We start from the raw sequence: 20,224 nt of genomic DNA, 5'->3' as shown, positions 1-20,224 counted from the left end.
TTTAGAAACCAGAGAAATGTGGAAGAATGTAAACAGCGGATGAAGGGTTTTTTTTTTTTAAATTAATATGAATAAGGGCACCTCTATGGATATGGTTTGGGATGCTAGCAAGGCCTATTTGAGAGGGGTGTTGATATATATGAACAATAAACATAGATGTGCTGTGGAAGCTAGGAGGGAAGAATTGGGGAATGAAATAAAGGAAAAAGAAAAGGCTTGGATTTTGAATATAGAGGTTGTGAAGTCTAAGGAGGCTATTAAACTGTTAAGAGGAATGGATTGAGTATATCCAGAACAAATATGGTTTTAAGAAGTTTCAGGTAGTATTTGAATAAGTCTTCCTTTCTTTTTTTTTCTGGTTTTTTTTTAATATATATTCTATATTAATAGTGTTTGTAGTTATCCTATGTGAGCTAGAGAGTGATAGATTTTAGAGTCTATGGTTGTTAGCATATGGTTGTTTATGATTCTTTTTTTGTTTTTTATACCTTGTACTTAGCTCTGGGAAGTCGGGGTGGGGGGGTGGGGAGGGGGGGAGGGGTAAGGAGGGAGGGATAGGGGAGGGGTAGGGGGGACTGTCAAAGATAAAATGTATGACAAAACTTTTCAATTAAAAAAAAAGATTAACTGCTCATCAGCAGTTAACATTACCTATGTCAAAGCATATTTTGAGCATGAATCAATGCATAGGTTCATAGTCTATGTAGTAATATGAATACAACGTTAAGATAATCAATAGAATATTCTGGATATGAATTCTGTCACCCATAAAAATAAGGAGCTGAAGTGAGACTTAGTTTCTTTTGGTATCAACTGTGAAATCTTGGAATAAATGTGGATTAAAAATAGCCCTCTATTATAGGAATATAGGTACTGTATATCATATTCACGCCTGCATATATAGAAAGAGAGAAATAAAAAAATAATAATTTTATAGCAGAAGCAAGCTCCATCTTATTGAATGGAGGGAGAGTTAACATATATTAACATGTATTCATGAATCTTACATTGAAGATTGTAAAATCTGAACATTGATAATTATTGTTTATATATGAAACCAAAGAATATTTGTTTTTGTGTGAAAGAAGAAAAATATTTACATTTTAGGTTTTTATCAGTTATGATAATAGCTAATATACTGTATATTACGATGGGAAAATTAGGTAACATATTGGCATCCTCCTTTTTATCTATTGAAAATCCTGATATTTTTATATAGTATTGTTCTCTTCTTTATCCTTTGCCGCTATGCTTCAACCAATCTATGGTATACATTGTACTAACAAGTAGGAACATGTTTATTTTCACAGAACCTTTTATGGGGATCTAGCCACGCTTTCAGGTACATTGACTAGCTAGGACTCAAAAAGTTGAATCATTCATACCCTCAATATAGCAATATATCAGTCTCAAAGTATAGCTGACCATGTCCTTCTTTTCTTTAATGATTCACTGAGCATATTAAAGATATATACAAACTTCTCATCTTAACCAATTATCATATAAATTACCGTAAGCAGCAATTGCTTATTCACATTGTTGAACAATATATGCTTACCACGAATTTTGAAAAGGGAAGGCTGATAATGACAATTCAGATAATATTAAATATTATTAATATACCTCTCTAAAAACAAGAATACATACAGTATACATGTGCATATGCACATACATAAATATCTATGTTTGTGTGTGTGTGTGTGTGTGTATTCATGGGTAGTAATAAAGTAGTATTTCAAACTGAATCATCTTTAATCACTTTGAAGAACTTCACTTCTGTTAACAATATAAGTCAATACATTATTTCAAGGATAAGGCAGTGAGGTATATTTACAATCTGCTGACACCTTAAAACTTTAATTCCTACCTTTTTTAATAGTCAAACTTTTACTATTCAGATGAAATAGCAAAGTATTAATAATGCCCTGTGTACAATATGGAAGGATAACACAACAGACAATGAAGGTTATCTGTTTGTAAATTTTTTCACTGCTTAATAAAGATTGAAGATGCTAGATGTGTTCAAGCACTTCTTAAGTTGCTGATAGGTTGGAAATCTTGGCACTCACAAATTAAGAAATAAAATGTGGTGAAAAGAAACATGGAACATATTTTCAGGTGCTTTTAAAGCTTTTGTTGCTATAAAAAAAGTGGAGTTGGAGAGTGTGAAATCAGACAGCTTATAATTTAAGTCCCGCTTTTTAAATGTTTGCTCATTTATTACTAACAGTAATAAATTACAATGACAGATATGATTTTTGACAGAAAGGCACAACCCATTTACCATTAAGTGTTGCTGTAGTTTAATTAATAAGTTTCCCTCAATCAATGCCAGATAATTAAAGCATAATAGTAATTAGTTCTGTTTCTGGAAAGACAAAGACATGATACTACTTAGGGTGTTGCTTCTTCCAGGAAGTAATGTTATTCCCTAAATGGACTAAAGATTTTAAAGGACTAATTATAGTAATGGATCATTTTGAATATATTTCTTTTACCTGGAAAAGCAAAATGTATCAGACCAATCCTTCAAAACCAAATGTTGCAAGTAGTCCTTGGTTAACAGCCTGTCATTTAGCAATTGTTCATACCGAACAAGAGACACTTACAACTGGTCCTCACATATCCAGGATGTGCAAAACCCTCTTATTAATTATATTTTGGGTATCATGAACTTTTGGTTCTTTCACTTAAAGAGTTCATTTTACAGAAATGATACATGGGTTACCAGACAAAGTTCATTGAAAATGTTGGCTTTTCTGTATCTGACCAGCTATCATTTTTGCTTCTGGATATATACTACATGAAATATTGTATACAAACCAGTGATTGTCCACTAGGACTCCGAGATCTCTCTCACAGTTACTACTATTGAGTAAGGTACCACCTATACTATACCTGTGCATTTGATTTTTCCTGCCTAAATGTAGAACCTTACTTTTTTCACCATTGAATTTCATTTTGTTAGATAGTGCCCAGTGTTCGAGTCTGTCCAGATCCTCCTATAACTTAAGCCTATCTTCTGGAGTATTGGCTATTCCTGCCAGCTTGGTGTTGTCTGCAAATTTGATGAGTTCCCCATCTATCCCCTCATCCAAATCATTGATGAAGATGTTGAAGAGCACTGGGCCCAGAACAGAGCCCTGGGGCACCCCACTACACACTTCCTTCCATGTAGATGTGGTTCCATTGAGGACCACACGCTGAGTACGGCCTGTCAGCCAGCTACGAATCCATCTGGTGGTGATGTTATCTAACCCACATTTTTCTATCTTATCAAGTAGTAGGTTGTGATCTACTTTATCAAATGCCTTACTGAAGTCCAAGTAAGTTATATCTACAGCATTCCTCTGGTCCACTAGTTTTGTCACTTGGTCAAAGAATGTAATAAGGTTTGTCTGGCATGATCTGTTTTTGACAAACCCATGTTGGCTTTTAGTGATAACTTTGTTCGCATCAAGGTGTTCGCTGATTTGTTGTTTGATTATCTTTTCCAGAATCTTCCCAGGTATTGAGGTCAGGCTGATAGGTCTGTAGTTTCCTGGATCTATTTTTTTCCCTTTTTTGAAGATGGGAACTACATCACCTTTCTTCCAGTCCTCTGGTAGTTCCCCAGTGTTCCAGGATCTTTGAAAAATATAGTTCAGTGGTTCTGAGATCACGTCTGCCAGTTCCTTGAGAACCTTGGGGTGTAATCCATCTGGTCCTGGTGATTTGAACTCGTCTAGGCTGGACAGGTGCTCACTTACCATTTTCTTGCCCATCTTAACTTGCGTTTCTATTCTGTTTTTTATGGCACTGGTTTTGGTAGGTTGGACTGTTTTTTCCCTTTGTGTAAAGACAGATGCAAAAAACGAGTTAAATAGTTCTGCTTTCTCCCTGTTGCTTGTCACCTTCTTGCCACTTTCCCCCACTAATGGACCAGTTATTTCCTTAACTTTTTTCTTGTTTCTTATATGTTGAAAGAAGCTTTTTTTGTTATTTTTGACTTTGGTTGCAAGCCTTAGTTCATTTTGAGCCTTAGCTCAAAATGCAGGCACGGGCTGTTTGCCGATATTCTGCCTTAGTTATGTGCCCCTCTTTCCACTTCTTATACTTGTCCTTTTTATCTTTCAGTTTATCAGAGTTGTTTATGTAGCCATGCTGGTTTCTTTTGAAAGCTGTTATTTTTCTTCTTTGTTGGTATTGTGCTAGACTGGGCCTTTATTATCTCACTTTTCAAAATTTCCCAAGCTTCTTGAGTTGTTTTCCCCTTTAGGATTCTCATCCATGGAATTCTTCCCATGGTCCCTCTTAGTTTATTGAAATTAGCTCTTTTAAAGTCCAAGACTCTAGTTTGGCTGTATTCTATTGCTTGTGCTTCCATAATGTTGAATTCCAATATTGTATAATCACTTCCCCCCAAGGTTCCTGTGGCTTTGACACTTTCTATCATTTCATCTCTGTTTGTGAGAATTAAATCCAATATGGCTAATCCCCTAGTTCCCTTCTCTACTTTTTGGAAGAGAAAATTGTCTGCTAGGTTTGTCAGGAATCTGTTAGATCTTCCACTTGGTGCAGAGTTTGTCTCCCAGTTGATATCAGGGTAATTAAAGTCCCCCATTACTATTGTGATGCGCTTCCTACATACCTTAGTTAACTGACTAGCAAAAAGTTTATCTATTTCCTCTGCTTGGTTGGGTAGCCTATAGTATACACCTATGGCATTGTCATTTTTCCCCCTTTTATATTGACCCAAATACATTCAAGTTTACAGTTTTCATCATTGTTGTGCTCTATTTCTGTAGAGATAAAGTTATTTCTTATATAGAGAGCAACTCCACCTCTTTTGTTTAGTCTATTTCTTTTAAATAATTTAAATCCCTCTAGCTGTGTGTTCCATTTGTGGGTTTTGTCCCACCATGTTTCTGTAATGACAACAATATCATATCCGCCCTCATTTACCTGAATTTCTAGTTCACCCTGCTTACTGTTCATATTCTACGCATTGGTGTACAGACATTTGAGTCCTTTATGATTGACCCTGTGTTTACTTGCTACATAACTTGTGTGGTGCCTAAGTTCCCCTATTTTCTTAGATTGCCGGGGACAGTGATGTTCTGTATCAATTAATTCACTGTCCCCGTTGTTTAGTTTAAATATTCTTTCAGAAAAGCTGTGAATTTATTGCCAAGTAACTCAGTCCCTTTCTTGGATGGATGCAGACCATTTCTTTTGTACATTATTTCATTGGACCAGCTACAGACATTGTGACTAATATAACCAAAGCCTTCTCCTTTACACCACTCCTTTAGCCACATATTAAATTCTGCTATACGCTGGCCTTTTCCATTTTGCTCCTTATACACTGGTAAGATCTCTGAAAAAGTGAGCCTACAGCCTATTCTGCTGAGTTCCTGCTCCAAGCTCTGGAAATCATTCTTCACAGAGAGTACATCATTTTGGGACAGATCGTTAGTGCCAAGATGTACAATGGCATGCACATCACAGTCTTTGCTGGCATTGTTGACTATTTTGAAAATACGCTTCTTGTCCCTACTGGCAGTAGCACCTGGAAGACACCTGACCTCTTTTGAAACCTCTGTATCTGTTGTGACTCAGGGCCAGCCTGTGGGTCCGACAGCCGGCTCCGATGTATCGGATGACTCAGATGAGGGGGAGGAGGGAAACGAACCGGCTGATGACGGTTTGGAGGCTTTGCAGAGCCCTCAGCCGGGGACCTCTTCTCAGCTGCGTGAGCCCGAGAGTGCGGAGGAAGATGACCCACAGCTGGCCCTGTTCAAGGACGCCCGACGCAGGAGGCAGTCGAGCAGGAACAAACAAAGAAAGGCTGCGGGACTCCTCGGGAGGAGGCACAGGGAGACCACGCCCTGAGCTCTCTATAAAAGGAGTGTTTGGGGAGGGGCTGGTTGCTGAAAGCAACTTTTCCGCTTGAGAAGACAAGCTCTAGTGTTTTTGTTAACTGCGTAATAAATCTTGGCAGATGCCTTTTAGCCTTGGACGCTCTCCAGTCTCTTCTTTCTGAATAGGGGTTTGCCTTATTACAAGGCCAGAAGAGGGCTGGTTCAGAACAGTTTGCTTTCAGCCACCCACCCCTTATTACTACGATGGAGCAGCTTCTTGCCGAGAATGCCCAGCTCACCCAGCAACTCACTTTGCTGGCAGCTCAGGTGGCTCAACTGCAAGCTCAGGTACATGCTGCACCCCCACCCAGGAGGAAATGTCAGATAGCTATGCCGGATAAATTTGCTGGTAAGCCAGAACTGTTTCCTGCCTTCCTGGGACAATGCCAGCTTTTTATCAGCGTGAGAGCAGCTGATTTCCCCACTGACCGAGATAAGGTGGGATTCGTGTTGAGCCTTCTGTCGGGAGATGCAGCTTGTTGGGGCACGCCTCTGTTGGCACAGCCTAGCCCTTTGTTGGATAACTTTGGGGGGTTTTGTGACCATATGCGCCTCATGTACGAGGACCCGATTAAGGCGCAGACTGCCACCCGACGCCTGAAAGCTTTGAGGCAGGGTCAGCGCCCTCTACAGGCCTATATCAGCGATTTCCGGCTGCTTAGCCAGGATTCCGCCTGGAATGAGGCTGCGCTCGTGGATGCCTTTCAGGATGGCTTGTCAGAGGAGATGTTGGATGAGCTGGCCCGCGTGGACATTCCCTCAGATCTGAATGGGCTGATCCATCTTTGTCTGCGGATCGATGCCTGGCTGCAGCAGCGAAAGAGTCGCCGTGCCACCCCACAGACCCCTGCCGCCCCTGTTGTGCGTGAGCCCCCAGTCCAGAGGGAGGAGCCAATGGAGCTGGGTGCCGCCAGGTCCCGTCTATCGGTGACGGAAATGGACAGACGACGATCGGAGGGGTTGTGTTTTTACTGTGGGGACCCTGGACATTTGGCTGCTTCTTGTCCAAAGAAGCGTCAGCGGGCATCAGTGACCAAGCCGGCCCCGAGAAAGTCCCCTGCTTTGCTGTCGGGAAACGGCCCGAGCCCGATCTAGACGGTGTGATAGATCGGGCGACCCACCACGACCACGCCGAGCGACGCCGTTCCGACAGTGTCTGAACCTCCACGGCATTTGATTTTGGAGGCACGTCTGATCCTTCCTGGCAAGCCAGAGGGGATTCCGGTCCATGCCTTAATTGACTCTGGGGCTACCACTAACTTTATGGACTCGGCCTTCGTGGCCAAATGGGCTGTTCCCCAGTGTCCGGTGGATCCGCCCATGCTAGTGGAGACTATTGATGGTCGAGTGCTCCTGTCCGGGCCTATTACGGCCGCCACGCAACCAGTGTGTATGGCCATCAGTTCCCATGTGGAGGCCATCCAGTTCTACATCACTTCGGATCTGCACTTCCCCGTGGTCTTGGGACTGGCGTGGCTCCGGGCGCATGATCCACAGATCTTTTGGTCTCAGAACTTGGTCACCTTCCCAAGTTTGCAGTGCGTGGATCACACCCGCCATATCTGTGCCGGCCAGGTGGAGGGTTCCCCAGGGGTTTCCTTGCCTCCCGAACTGTCCGACTTTGCTGACGTGTTCAGCGAGTCAGAGGCGGACCAATTACCCCCGCACAGGCCCTACGACTGCTCCATTGATCTAGTCCCTGATGCACCTCTCCCAGTGGGGCGTTTGTACTCCATGTCGGAGCCCGAGTTGGCTGCATTGCGGGACTTCCTGACAAAGAATTTGGCTCGTGGTTTCATCCGGCCCTCGTCCTCGCCAGTGTCTGCGCTCGTGCTCTTTGTCAAAAAGAAGTCGGGCGAGCTACGGCTTTGCTGTGACTACCGGAAACTCAACGCCATCACGGTGCGTAACCGCTACCCGCTGCCCCTCATCCCCGAGCTCTTGGACCGACTCCGGGAGGCTAAGATCTTCACGAAACTGGACCTGCGTGGAGCTTACAACCTCGTCAGGGTTCGGCCGGGTGATGAGTGGAAGACGGCGTTTGGTACTCGCTATGGACATTTCGAGTACACGGTGATGCCATTTGGCCTGACCAACGCCCCCGCTGTGTTTCAGCATTTTATGAACGACATCTTTCGAGATCTGTTGGACCAGTTTGTCGTAATTTACCTGGACGACATCCTGATTTACTCCCCGTCGCGTGAAGCGCATCATCAGCATCTCCGTCAGGTCCTGCAGCGCCTCCGGAAACATCGGCTGTTTGCCAAGTTGGAGAAGTGCCAGTTCTACCAGGTGACCATCGATTTCCTGGGTCACCGCATTTCTCCTGAGGGCATCGCCATGGAACCGAGTAAAGTTGAGTCGTTGCAGAGTTGGCAACCCCCGCGTCGCGTGAAGGACGTTCAGCGACTTCTTGGATTTGCCAACTACTATCGGACATTCATCCCTGGCTTTGCTGCCTTGACAGCCCCCCTCACCCGGCTCCTGCAGAAGAAGACTCGGTTCCAGTGGAACGCCCCCGAACAACAGGCGTTCCAAGCTTTGAAGGACGCCTTCATGAAGGAGCCCATCTTGAAGCATCCTGACCCGCAACGGCCGTTTGTCGTGGAGGCGGACGCCTCCGACATTGCCATTGGGGCCGTGTTACTCCAGGCAGCGACGCCCAGCGGTACCCTTTTCCCTTGCGCGTATCACTCTCGGAAATTGAATCCCTCGGAGCGCAACTATACCATCTGGGAGAAGGAGCTGCTGGCCATCAAGGCGGCATTCGTGGCTTGGAGGCATCATCTGGAGGGGGCGCGGCATCAAATCGAGGTCCGGACGGACCACAAGAATCTGGAAAGCCTGCAGACCGCTCGGAATTTGAACCAACGCCAGATCCGGTGGTCCCTCTTCTTTGCGAGGTTTGACTTCCGGGTGCGGTACATACCAAGCGGGCACAACCAGAGAGCGGATGCTCTGTCCAGGAAGCCCGAGTACACCCGAGTGGAAGACAAGCTTCCGCCCAGGACAGTGATCCCCGTCGAGTCTTTTGCTGCGGTGCGGGAGCCGGTGGATATACGGGCTCGGATCCGGGAGGCGCAGCAGCAGGAGGCGTGGGTGGCTCAGCGGAAGGAAGAGGTGGGGCCAGATTCGCCTTGGTCGGTCACGGATGGACTCCTGTATTATCGTGACCGGCTCTATGTTCCGGGAGGGCCACTCAGGGGACTCGTCCTCAGCCAGTGTCATGATAACCTGGCTGCGGGGCATTTTGGCCTGTTCAAGACTCTGAACCTGGTCTCCCGTACCTTCTGGTGGCCCCGAGTCCGACACGATGTCCAGTCTTATGTCACCTCCTGCGTCCCATGCAGGCAGGCCAAGTCATCGACAGGGGCCCCGCCTGGTTTACTGCAGCCTTTGCCAATGCCCAAGAGACCCTGGGGGGCTGTGTCCATGGACTTTCTGACGGATCTACCCCCATCCTCCGGCTTCACGACAGTGTTTGTGGTGGTGGACATGTTGACCAAGATGGCGCACTTCATCCCCTGTCGCGGCTTACCGTCAGCTCGCGCCACTAGTCGCATGTTCATCCAACAGGTGTTCCGGCTGCACGGCCTTCCCGATAGGGTCGTCTCCGATAGGGGGGCCCAGTTTACAGCCCGCTTCTGGCAGGAGTTGATGCGGGCGTTGGACATTAAGGTTTGCCTCTCGTCCGCGCATCATCCTCAGACCGACGGGGGTACCGAGAAGGTCATCGGCATCTTAGAGCAGTATCTGCGCTGCTACGTTAACCTGCAGCAGGACAATTGGGTGGACTATTTGGCCATAGCCGAGTTTGCCTTTAACAACTCGCAGCACACCTCCACGCAGATGACACCGTTCTTGGCCAACGTGGGTTATCACCCCCGGTTCTTCCCCCTTTCTCCCGTGGACTCACCGGAGCCGGCAGCGAACGAATTCATGGCGGAATTACAGGCGATCCATCGGTTGGTGCCAAGGCCGACTACAAGAGGTTCGCCGATCGGTCGAGAAGGGATACGCCTCCATTATCGGTGGGGGATCGGGTCTGGCTGTCCACCAGGAACCTACCATCCACTCGGCCGGCGAGGAAGCTGGACCACCGTTACCTTGGACCGTTCCCAGTCGAGGCCGTCATCAACCCGGTCGCCTATCGTTTAACTCTGCCACGTTCCCTGCGTGTGCACCCCGTCTTCCATTGGTCCTTGTTGGTCCCCGAACAACCGGCTTGTCCACTTTGCCAAGCGGAACCTCCCCCATCAGGACCTCGTGATGGCGACAGCACCCCCGAGTACGAGGTCGCCAGCATCAGGGATTCCCGCTGGCTGAAAGGTCGCCCTCCAGTACCTGATCGAGTGGAAAGGGTACGGGCCGGAGGACTTCACATGGGAAGACGCGACCCCCGTTCATGCCCCTGCGTTGGTGACTGCTTTTCACGAACAGTTCCCATCCCGACCGCATCCGGATCGGCAGACCCGGGGGAAGGGCCCTGCGGTGCGGGATAGTGTTGTGACTCAGGGCCAGCCTGTGGGTCCGACAGCCGGCTCCGATGTATCGGATGACTCAGATGAGGGGGAGGAGGGAAACGAACCGGCTGATGACAGTTTGGAGGCTTTGCAGAGCCCTCAGCCGGGGACCTCTTCTCAGCTGCGTGAGCCCGAGAGTGCGGAGGAAGATGACCCACAGCTGGCCCTGTTCAAGGACGCCCGACGCAGGAGGCAGTCGAGCAGGAACAAACAAAGAAAGGCTGCGGGACTCCTCGGGAGGAGGCACAGGGAGACCACGCCCTGAGCTCTCTATAAAAGGAGTGTTTGGGGAGGGGCTGGTTGCTGAAAGCAACTTTTCCGCTTGAGAAGACAAGCTCTAGTGTTTTTGTTAACTGCGTAATAAATCTTGGCAGATGCCTTTTAGCCTTGGACGCTCTCCAGTCTCTTCTTTCTGAATAGGGGTTTGCCTTATTACAAGGCCAGAAGAGGGCTGGTTCAGAACAGTATCCTTTCCTAAATTAACATCCCTTATAACTGAGTCACCAACCAGAAGGTGGCTTCTCTTTTTGGGTACCTTTCTTTTCTTGCATGACTGATGTGTAATACCTGATTTGCACTTCTCCCTTTCAGAAACAAGTTCATCTCAAACCATGGTCCCCTGCTTATTTGAGTTATCACAATTACCTTGACCTGTTTCCTTAATGTCCCTGTTAAGGTCAGCAAGGGCACTGTATCTGTTATGCAGGGACACAGCTAAAGCTTTGGGTTTATGGTTCACAGCTCTCACCCTGCCAGATCTTACAGTTGTCCACACTGCCCTTCTCCTGCAGGATCTTTGTGGTAGAGGGGGCTGATAGCGTTGAGGCTCAGTAGAGTAGGAGGGCTGAACTGAACACCTAATTTCTGCCTGAAGAGTGCAGATTACAGACCCTAGATGAATAATCTGTCCTTGTAGACTAGTAATTTGTGTACATATAGGACAGTTTCCCAGTTTGAAAAGAGTGCTGCGAAAGACAGCTGCAAAACAAGTGTTGCACTGAACTAAGCCAGACATGCTGAGATGAAAGGAATCTCAGATTCACTTGCCCTGAATATACCACCACTATTTTTGATTTTGTTATATGATTCGTGTGCCGTTAGGCGCGTGGGCCGCTACTGTGCCCCTCCACCCACTTCTCCTTATCTTACAGTTTTTTAGCTTTTCCCAGCAGCCTCTGGAAGTTTAAAAGCAAAGAGGGTCCAATCAGCAAGGACTTAGCTACTGCCCCTCCACCCACTTCTCCTTAACTTACAGTTTTGTAGCTTTTCCCAGCAGCCTCTGGCAGTTTAAAAGCAAAGAGAGTCCAATCAGAAAGGACTTAGCTACTGTGCCCCTCCACCCACTTCTCCTTAACTTACAGTTTTGTAGCTTTTCCAAGCAGCCTCTGGCAGTTTATAGGGATGCAGTGGCTCAGTGGGTTAGGACACTGAGCTTGTTGATCAGATGGTCAGCATTTTGTCGGGTCGAATCCCGAGTGCCCCATAACAGAGTGAGTGCCATTTACTCATCCCAGCTTCTGCCAACCTAGCAGTTCGAAAGCACGTAAAAATGCAAGTAGAAAAATAGGGACCACTACGGTGGGAAGGTAATAGCATTCCGTGCACCTTTGGCATTTAGTCATGCTGGCCACATGACCACGGAGACGTCCTCGGGCAAGCGTTGGCTCTTCGGTTTTGAAATGGAGATGAGCACTGGTCCCTAGAGTTGGAAACGACTAGCACGCATGTGCGAGGGAACCTTTACCTTTACCTTTATCCATGATTAGATATACATTTTGCATAACCAGAAAATCCTTCTTGCTTATTGAACCATCCACATATCCTTTTTAAGTTTTGCTAGCCAAAAGGAGGACGTTTCCCTCATTTGGGGATTCACTGAAAGTCGATGGTAGCAGGTGGAGACGATGTAGCAGTGAGCAAAACCATTTCTTCTTCCATATCATATACATTAACTGAAGCTCATACCTAATCTGTCATTATAACTAGCAGGCAGGGATGCAGGTAGTGATATTACTTCTTTTTAAAACAACCCAGTGAAAATTCTAGTTGCCTAAGCTAGTCAGTGCAGCTCCACATTATTGGTTGGATAGATGTTCTGTCAAAAGTCTTTCACCAAACCTGTTACGATGTGTTTATTTATTGTCCAATTGGAATTCTTATATCATTCATGAAACTGGTATTGCTGCTATGAAAAAAAAAACAGTAACAATTTTTAACAAATTCCTCCTCCACCTGTATTGAAACCACAGCGATGACTGTGAAGATGACTGTGTTATGTTTTGGAATTGTTCATATTTCCTTTCCCTTCCTCCTCTTCCTGACAATTTATTACTAATATTTGAGGGGGGAGATAACTTGGTTAATACCTCTTCTTTTCATCTAATTCTTCCTAAATTTTTTAAAGGAGCCAAATTTCATTACCTCAGAAAAACCCCAAATCTCACTGAAGCAAATGCAGTGTTTTATTTCCTATCCATTTTCATTACGTTCTGGCCTCTGCAGTATAATTGCTGAACACCCGAAATGATATTTTATAATAGTTTTCTGCACTCTGGATACAATACACCTTGAAATTATTATTATTTTTCTTTTTGTTGATAAAGTTATGCTGCTAGTCATACTTTTATTACTCATTTCATACTAAAACATTATTGTATTTCATTTACTTACCTTTGTGTTTCAATTATGCTTAGCTATCTTTGTTTAAGATTGCTACATTTTTAGTAAAGTAAATGCTTACTACCTGTTGTTGTGCACAGACAATCAAAGAGCAGTATATAATCTCATGCATAGCATATTCCAGATGATTTTGACCTTGGAGAGGGTTTTTAAATATATCGGATATACAGAATGGAAAATCAGTTCTATTACTGAAATAATAACATATCTTACTGGGATGTATCTTTGTTCTGAAACTGAAAGGAAGAAGAAGGTAGAAATGATTGTTATAATTATTTGGCATGACCCATTTAAACTATGCATTGATATCAAAGGCATAAATCAGAACAATAAGAACAGTTCATTGGTAGTCTGAACAATGTTTATAGCTCTAATATTATATATTTATTCCAGCATCTGAGTCATTTAAAATGGCTCTGGAGTGGTCTTTTCTTATAGAAAATAATGAGATTATTCTTGAACTTGAAGCTTCTATAGTCATGTGGGCGACTGAAGTGTCTGAGGGAAATAGTAAAACATGTCCAGTTCTCATCACCTTTACCGATATACAGTAGCTGTTTTACATATTCAGCCTTACTAGGATTCTAAACTAATTTCTTTGCTTGTTGAAAATTTTCAGCTACTTCATACATTATGTGAGTAATGTGAGAAAGGAAAATGTGAAGAAATAAATACCTGAAGTTACTTTGCACAAAACAGTAATGGCTACTAGTATTTTCCTCAGTGTTATTGCAATGTGTAGAGAGTTGTTTGCTCTCAATGTCATTACCCATAATGGAGTGACTAGTGGAATATCATCTATTATGTCACCTTTTCTACTTTGCCATATTGGCTAGGACCAGGGCTTTTTTTTCATAGAACGCTCAGCAGAACGGAGTTCCGGCACCTTTTTTGGATGGAACCTTGTAGGGTAGGCAAGGCGGGTTGTATGACATGTGTGAGTTCTGGCACCTTTTTCATTTACAAAAAAGCACTAGCTAGGACATATCATTAATTTCTCTCCAGCCTCCTATATGCTTTAAAGGACAGGATACAGTTTACACAAAAACTGTTGCAAAAGTTCTCTAGTGTTTTAAAGTATATCTCATCTTAGCTGAGAAATCCTGTGGATTGAATCATGATCTTTTTATGTATTTTTTAAAAAAATGTATTTCTATTTCCAAGGGAAGAGCCTTATCTGTGTATCTTCATACACACTCTATTTTTTCCCCAAGCCCTAAAATATTTTTTGTTGTTTTCTGAGTGTCTTCACTATTGAGGCCTAAAAAATAGACAAATATTTCCAGCAGGTCAAATGAAAGTTAATCAAGAAGAGTTTTGCCCTGTCTCATCCTCAAAAATGGCTCACTATATGGGATGCCATGGAAAGAAAATATAAAGTCAGAATTATTTTCAGATCAATCAAGAATGGGAGATGGTGCCTTAATTCCAGTAGGAAGAATGGGATCCAAGCAAATAGATGAGGAAGGCATTCACATCAGTGGGGCACAAATTGCTTTGCAAAATATTTTTTCATGTACTATTAGTACATGCTGCCAATCCCAGATTGTTACAGCACTAACATAAGAAAGAGCCCCAATCTGTAAAATCAGTCACACTGTATAACACAATATATTATATTATATTATATTATATTATATTATATTATATTATATTATATTATATTATATTATATTATATTATATTATATTATATTATATTATATTATATTATATTATATTATATTATATTATATTATATTATATTATATTATATTATATTATATTATATTATTATATTATATTATATTATATTATATTATATTATATTATATTATATTAATTATATTATATTAATTATATTATATTATATTATATTATTATATTATATTATATTATATTATATTATATTATATTATATTATATTATATTATATTATATTATATTATATTATATTATATTATATTATATTATATTATATTATATTATATTATATTATATTATATTATATTATATTATATTATATTATATTATTATTACATTACATTACATTACATTATATTATTATTACATTACATTACATTACATTATATTATTATTACATTACATTACATTACATTACATTACATTATATTATTATTACATTACATTACATTACATTATTATTACATTACATTACATTACATTATATTATTATTACATTACATTACATTACATTACATTATATTATTATTACATTACATTACATTACATTACATTATATTATTATTACATTACATTACATTACATTACATTATATTTTTATTATTTATTTACTAAACAAACTTATATGGTTGCCCAATTCACACATAAATGACTTTGGGGGGCTTACAGATCAGTTTCATCACGTTCTGTTTCCCTTGCAATTCTAGTGCACAAAATTACACTCTAAACCAGGCATGTCAAACTGCTGGCCTGCTGGCTGGATGCATCTCATCAAAACCATGCCCTCCTCCAATCACAGTCATCCTTTGGAGCTTCCCAAATTGGTTGAATCTATTCTCAACGATAGTAAAACTTGTATGTGCTGACAACTTCAGAGGAACTTTTTGTCTTTTATCTGCATTTCTTGGGAATGGGAACAATTGAATCACAATGACAGGATATGCATTCCTCCTTCTTTGAGGGAAGAGGTCTTACAGCTCTGCCATGCTAGCTGGCCAGCTGGACATTTTCAAATACTAAAATGACCCATCTCCTTCTCTATAATTTTTGGTATCCTTGAATCTAAGACTGTCCTCTTGGATGTACAAGTAAGTATTTGGTCTCCTGGGCATATATAGTTATTGAAAATTAATCAAAGTTGAAGGGCCATTGTTATATCATTGTCAGGCCCATCTATCGCCTTGCATATGTATAACATGACATGTCCATTCATATGTTCATTTTTTTGCAACTTTAAAGTTGATTTTATAGTGGTTCTCTGTAGTTCAGATTTGGTTTTTGGATGAGATCATTAATAATTTTATTTCCATTACTTGAAGTTTTTCAATTCTGAACTTTTTAGGTTCCACACTTCATGGCCATAGATCATAATCAGTATGGCTACAGACTTAAAATTATCCATCTTACTGTGATGTTTTTCATCAAGAGGATTAGTTTCATATGATTTAAACTGAGCCATGCCATGTTCTTCAGATACCTTTTGCTCAACTGTGTGCCATTGCTCTCCTGTTTAAAGTAGGTGTTCTTACAGCTTTGGATCATGTCAACCATCTATGAGATGTAGATACAAAATATGGAAAAATCTTGGACCCACATGTAATGCTAATTTTCACTAGACTGTAACACAATCTATTGGCAGAATCTCTTTAGTCACTGAAACTCCAAATTAATATGTACAACCGAATTACTAAAGTAAGGAAAATAATTGTACAAAAGTCTATGGGGAGAGTTTATTTGGTTTATGATTAGAATTAAATGTGATAGAAGACAAACAGACACAGACAGACAGATCTAGGTAAGACTGGCAAAATATTTGTCATCACTTCATAATAAGATCTTCTCATCTACAGTTATAATGTTAGTAGACAGTGGTTTGGACGGAGAGAAAAGAAAGTTTTCAGATCTTTATTTTGATGAGCTTGGTAATCTTCCATACAAGGGATGGGCTGCACCTCACAAAAACAGAGAAAAAATGTAACCCAGAAAAAGAATGGTCCAACTCATTAGAAGGGCTTTAAATTAAAATTGAGGGGGAAGGGTGACTGTTAGGGGAAAAAACTTGTTAAAGAGAAACAAGAGACAACACATAACAAAATTGTCACTTTAGGATCCAGAGGTTTATTTAAATTTAACACACAATTCAGTACTTACATTACAACAACTTATTCCAATAAGGACCAAATGGACAGCAGTCATTAAGTATGATGGCTGAGCCAGGAGGCAACACCCAAATCTTTGAAGCAGGTTTTATATCTTAACATTGTGCCCATCTCTATCATTCTGGTGCCACCCAATAGCCATCCCATTTCCCTTTCTCAGGACTGATCTCTGAGTCAGCTCCCTAATCCTAGAACTGACCACTTTGTTAGTTCCTTATTCTAATTCCATTGTCCTAGTTACTGAGACAGTTTCCTGTTCTGCCTTGTCCTTGCTCTGACCACTACTTTCCTCACTACCATTTCTACTCATGTCATTGTACCTGTCAACAAGGCTCAATTCCTCAATTCCTATGCTATCTGGTTCTGCACTCTGTTCCTGTGGAGAAATGCGTGCCAACCACAATCTTTCACTATCTAGTGCAAAGCTCACAGTTCTTACTTTAACTAAGTATGTCTGAGCAGACTATCAAAGAAATATGTTTGATTTATACAGAAATAATTATTAGGATTTTTTTTCCTTTCACATGACCAATCTTTAGAATCTCTAGAACACAAAACCAATTATAAATCCCAAGAAAACAAATCAAACAATGAGGTAGGGAGTGATGAGAAAAAAAGAAAAACACAAACAACAATTAGGAGATACAGAAAACATACCCATGGACAGGCATAAAAATCTTACATACTTATATACAAATGCTCAAACCTTGGGGAAAAAACAGGGTGAACTAGAAGCAATAGTACACAAGGGTAGGTATTACATAGTTGGCATTACAGAAACCTGGTGAGATGAAACCCAGGACAGGAATGTACTGATGGATGAATACAAATTGTTCAAAGGAAACAGATCTATAAAAAGAGGAGGGGGAGTTGCACTACATGTAAGAGAATACTACATATCTATAGAAATGCACATGATCAAAGATAAAATCCCTCCAGAATGTATATGGGTCAATATAAAAGGGGGAAAAGTGACATTGCCATAGGTGTATATTACAGGCCACCCAACCAATCAGAAGAAATAGATGAACTCTTTAACAACCAGTTAAGAAACATATGGTGGAAGCATACTACAGTAGTAATGGGAGACTTCAACTACCCAGATATCATCTGGGAGACAAACTCTGCAGTGAGCGGGACATCAAACATATTTCTAATCAACCTAGCCAACAACTTTGTCATCCAAAAGGTAGAGGAGGGAAGTAGAAGTAAATCTATACTGGACCTAATTCTTACTTATAGAGAAGAAGTGATAGAGGGAGTTGAAGTTGCCAAAACCTTGGGTGAAAGTGACCACAGCATACTGGAATTTAGTATAATGCAAACACAAGCAATAGAAAATAATTCAACCAGTGTTTTAAATTTCAAAAGAACTGATTTTAACAAACTCAGAAAGAACCTAGGAAAGATTCCATGGATAAACATCCTAAAGGGGGAAACAACTCAAGAAGCATGGGAAACTCTGAAAAATGCTATCATAAAAGCCCATTCCACCACAATACCACTGAAAAAGAAAAACAAGAAATTCAAGAAGAAACCCAAAGATCTCTCTGACAAACTGAAAGACAAAAAGAACAAGTACAAAAAATGGAAAGAGGGACAGCTAGGCAATGTCGGCTGGCGACCCCCAGGGGGAGGGCCTTCTCTGTGGGAGTGCCAGTTCTATGGAATCAGCTCCCCCCCGAGCTTCGGATGGCCCAAAATCTCCAATCCTTTCGCCGCGGCCTCAAAACACTCCTATTCCACCAGACTGACCTGGACTGACAGGCATTTTAATTATATTTACAATTTTTAATTTATTTTTAATTTTTAATTTTAATTTATTGCACAGATGATTTTAATTTTAATTTTATCTTAATTTCTGGACTTATTATATGTTTTGTTGTTAGCCGCCCTGAGTCCTTCGGGAGATAGGGCGGGATATAAATCCCATTAATTAATAAATAAATAAATAAATAAATAAATAAATAAATAAATAAATAAATAAATAAATAAATAAATAAATAAATAAATACATTTATAAATAGAATACATTTCTCGTTTCATCTTTTATTTTTAGATTCAAACCTTATTAAGCTAATTTATTTGTAAATGAAGCAATAATTAGGTTATAAGTCTTTAGAATAAATTGTATAATTTGAAATCATTGAGTTGTATCTGCATTTACAAAAGAATGAGTTTGGATTCCATTGTAATGTCTTTAAAACAAACAATAACATCCATTAAATAAAAATGAGTTTTATCTTGCTCCTTAGTAAGATGCAGGTGGTACAGTTATTATTTTATCATTTACCTTGAGTGAATGGAACATTTTAGACTTAATTTTTGTTCTTTTAGCAATATAACATGGAAGCAAACAAAATATGAAAGATATAATTATAGGGATGATACATCTCCTGTACCTGAAGGAATGAACTTAGGAAATAAATACATATTAGCTTAGGTGGGATATATATTTTGAGTAGTATGTTATCTTTATGCTTCTTTACTCTTGCTTTTCTTACTTTTTTCTATTGTTTTATCTGTTACTTTGTTGTTGTTGTTAGTTGCGAAGTCGTGTCCGACCCATCGCGACCCTATGGACAATGTTCCTCCAGGCCTTCCTGTCCTCTACCATCTTCTGGAGTCCATCTAGGCTCACGCCTACTGCTTCAGTGACTCCATCCAGCCACCTCATTCTCTGTCGTCCCCTTCTTCTATTGCCCTCAATCTTTCCCAGCATTAGGCTCTTCTCCAGTGAGTCCTTCCTTCTCATTAGGTGGCCAAAGTATTTGAGTTTTAGCTTCAGGATCTGGCCTTCTAAAGACCAGTCAGGGTTGATCTCCTCTAGGACTGACCGGTTTGATCGCCTTGCAGTCCAAGGAACTCGCAGGAGTCTTCTCCAGCACCATAGTTCAAAGGCTTCAATTCTTTGGCGCTCAGCCTTTCTTATGGTCCAGCTTTCACTGCCATACATTGCAACTGGGAAGACCATAGCCTTGACTATACGCACTTTTGTTGACAGGGTGATGTCTCTGCTTTTTAGTGTGCTGTCTAGATTTGCCATGGCTTTCCTCCCAAGGAGCAAGCGTCTTTTAATTTCTTGGCTACAGTCCCCATCTGCAGTGATCTTGGAGCCCAGGAAAATAAAATCTGTCACTACCTCCATTTCTTCCCCATCTATTTGCCAGGAATTGAGAGGGCCAGATGCCATGATCTTGGTTTTCTTAATGTTTAGTTTCAACCCAAGTTTTGCACTCTCCTTCTTCACCCGCAACAAGAGGCTCTTTAGTTCTTCT

Source organism: Vipera berus, assembly GCF_964194415.1.
Source record: "Vipera berus genome assembly, chromosome: 4".
NCBI classification, from domain to species: domain Eukaryota; kingdom Metazoa; phylum Chordata; class Lepidosauria; order Squamata; family Viperidae; genus Vipera; species Vipera berus.
Note: the sequence above shows the minus strand (reverse complement) of the source record.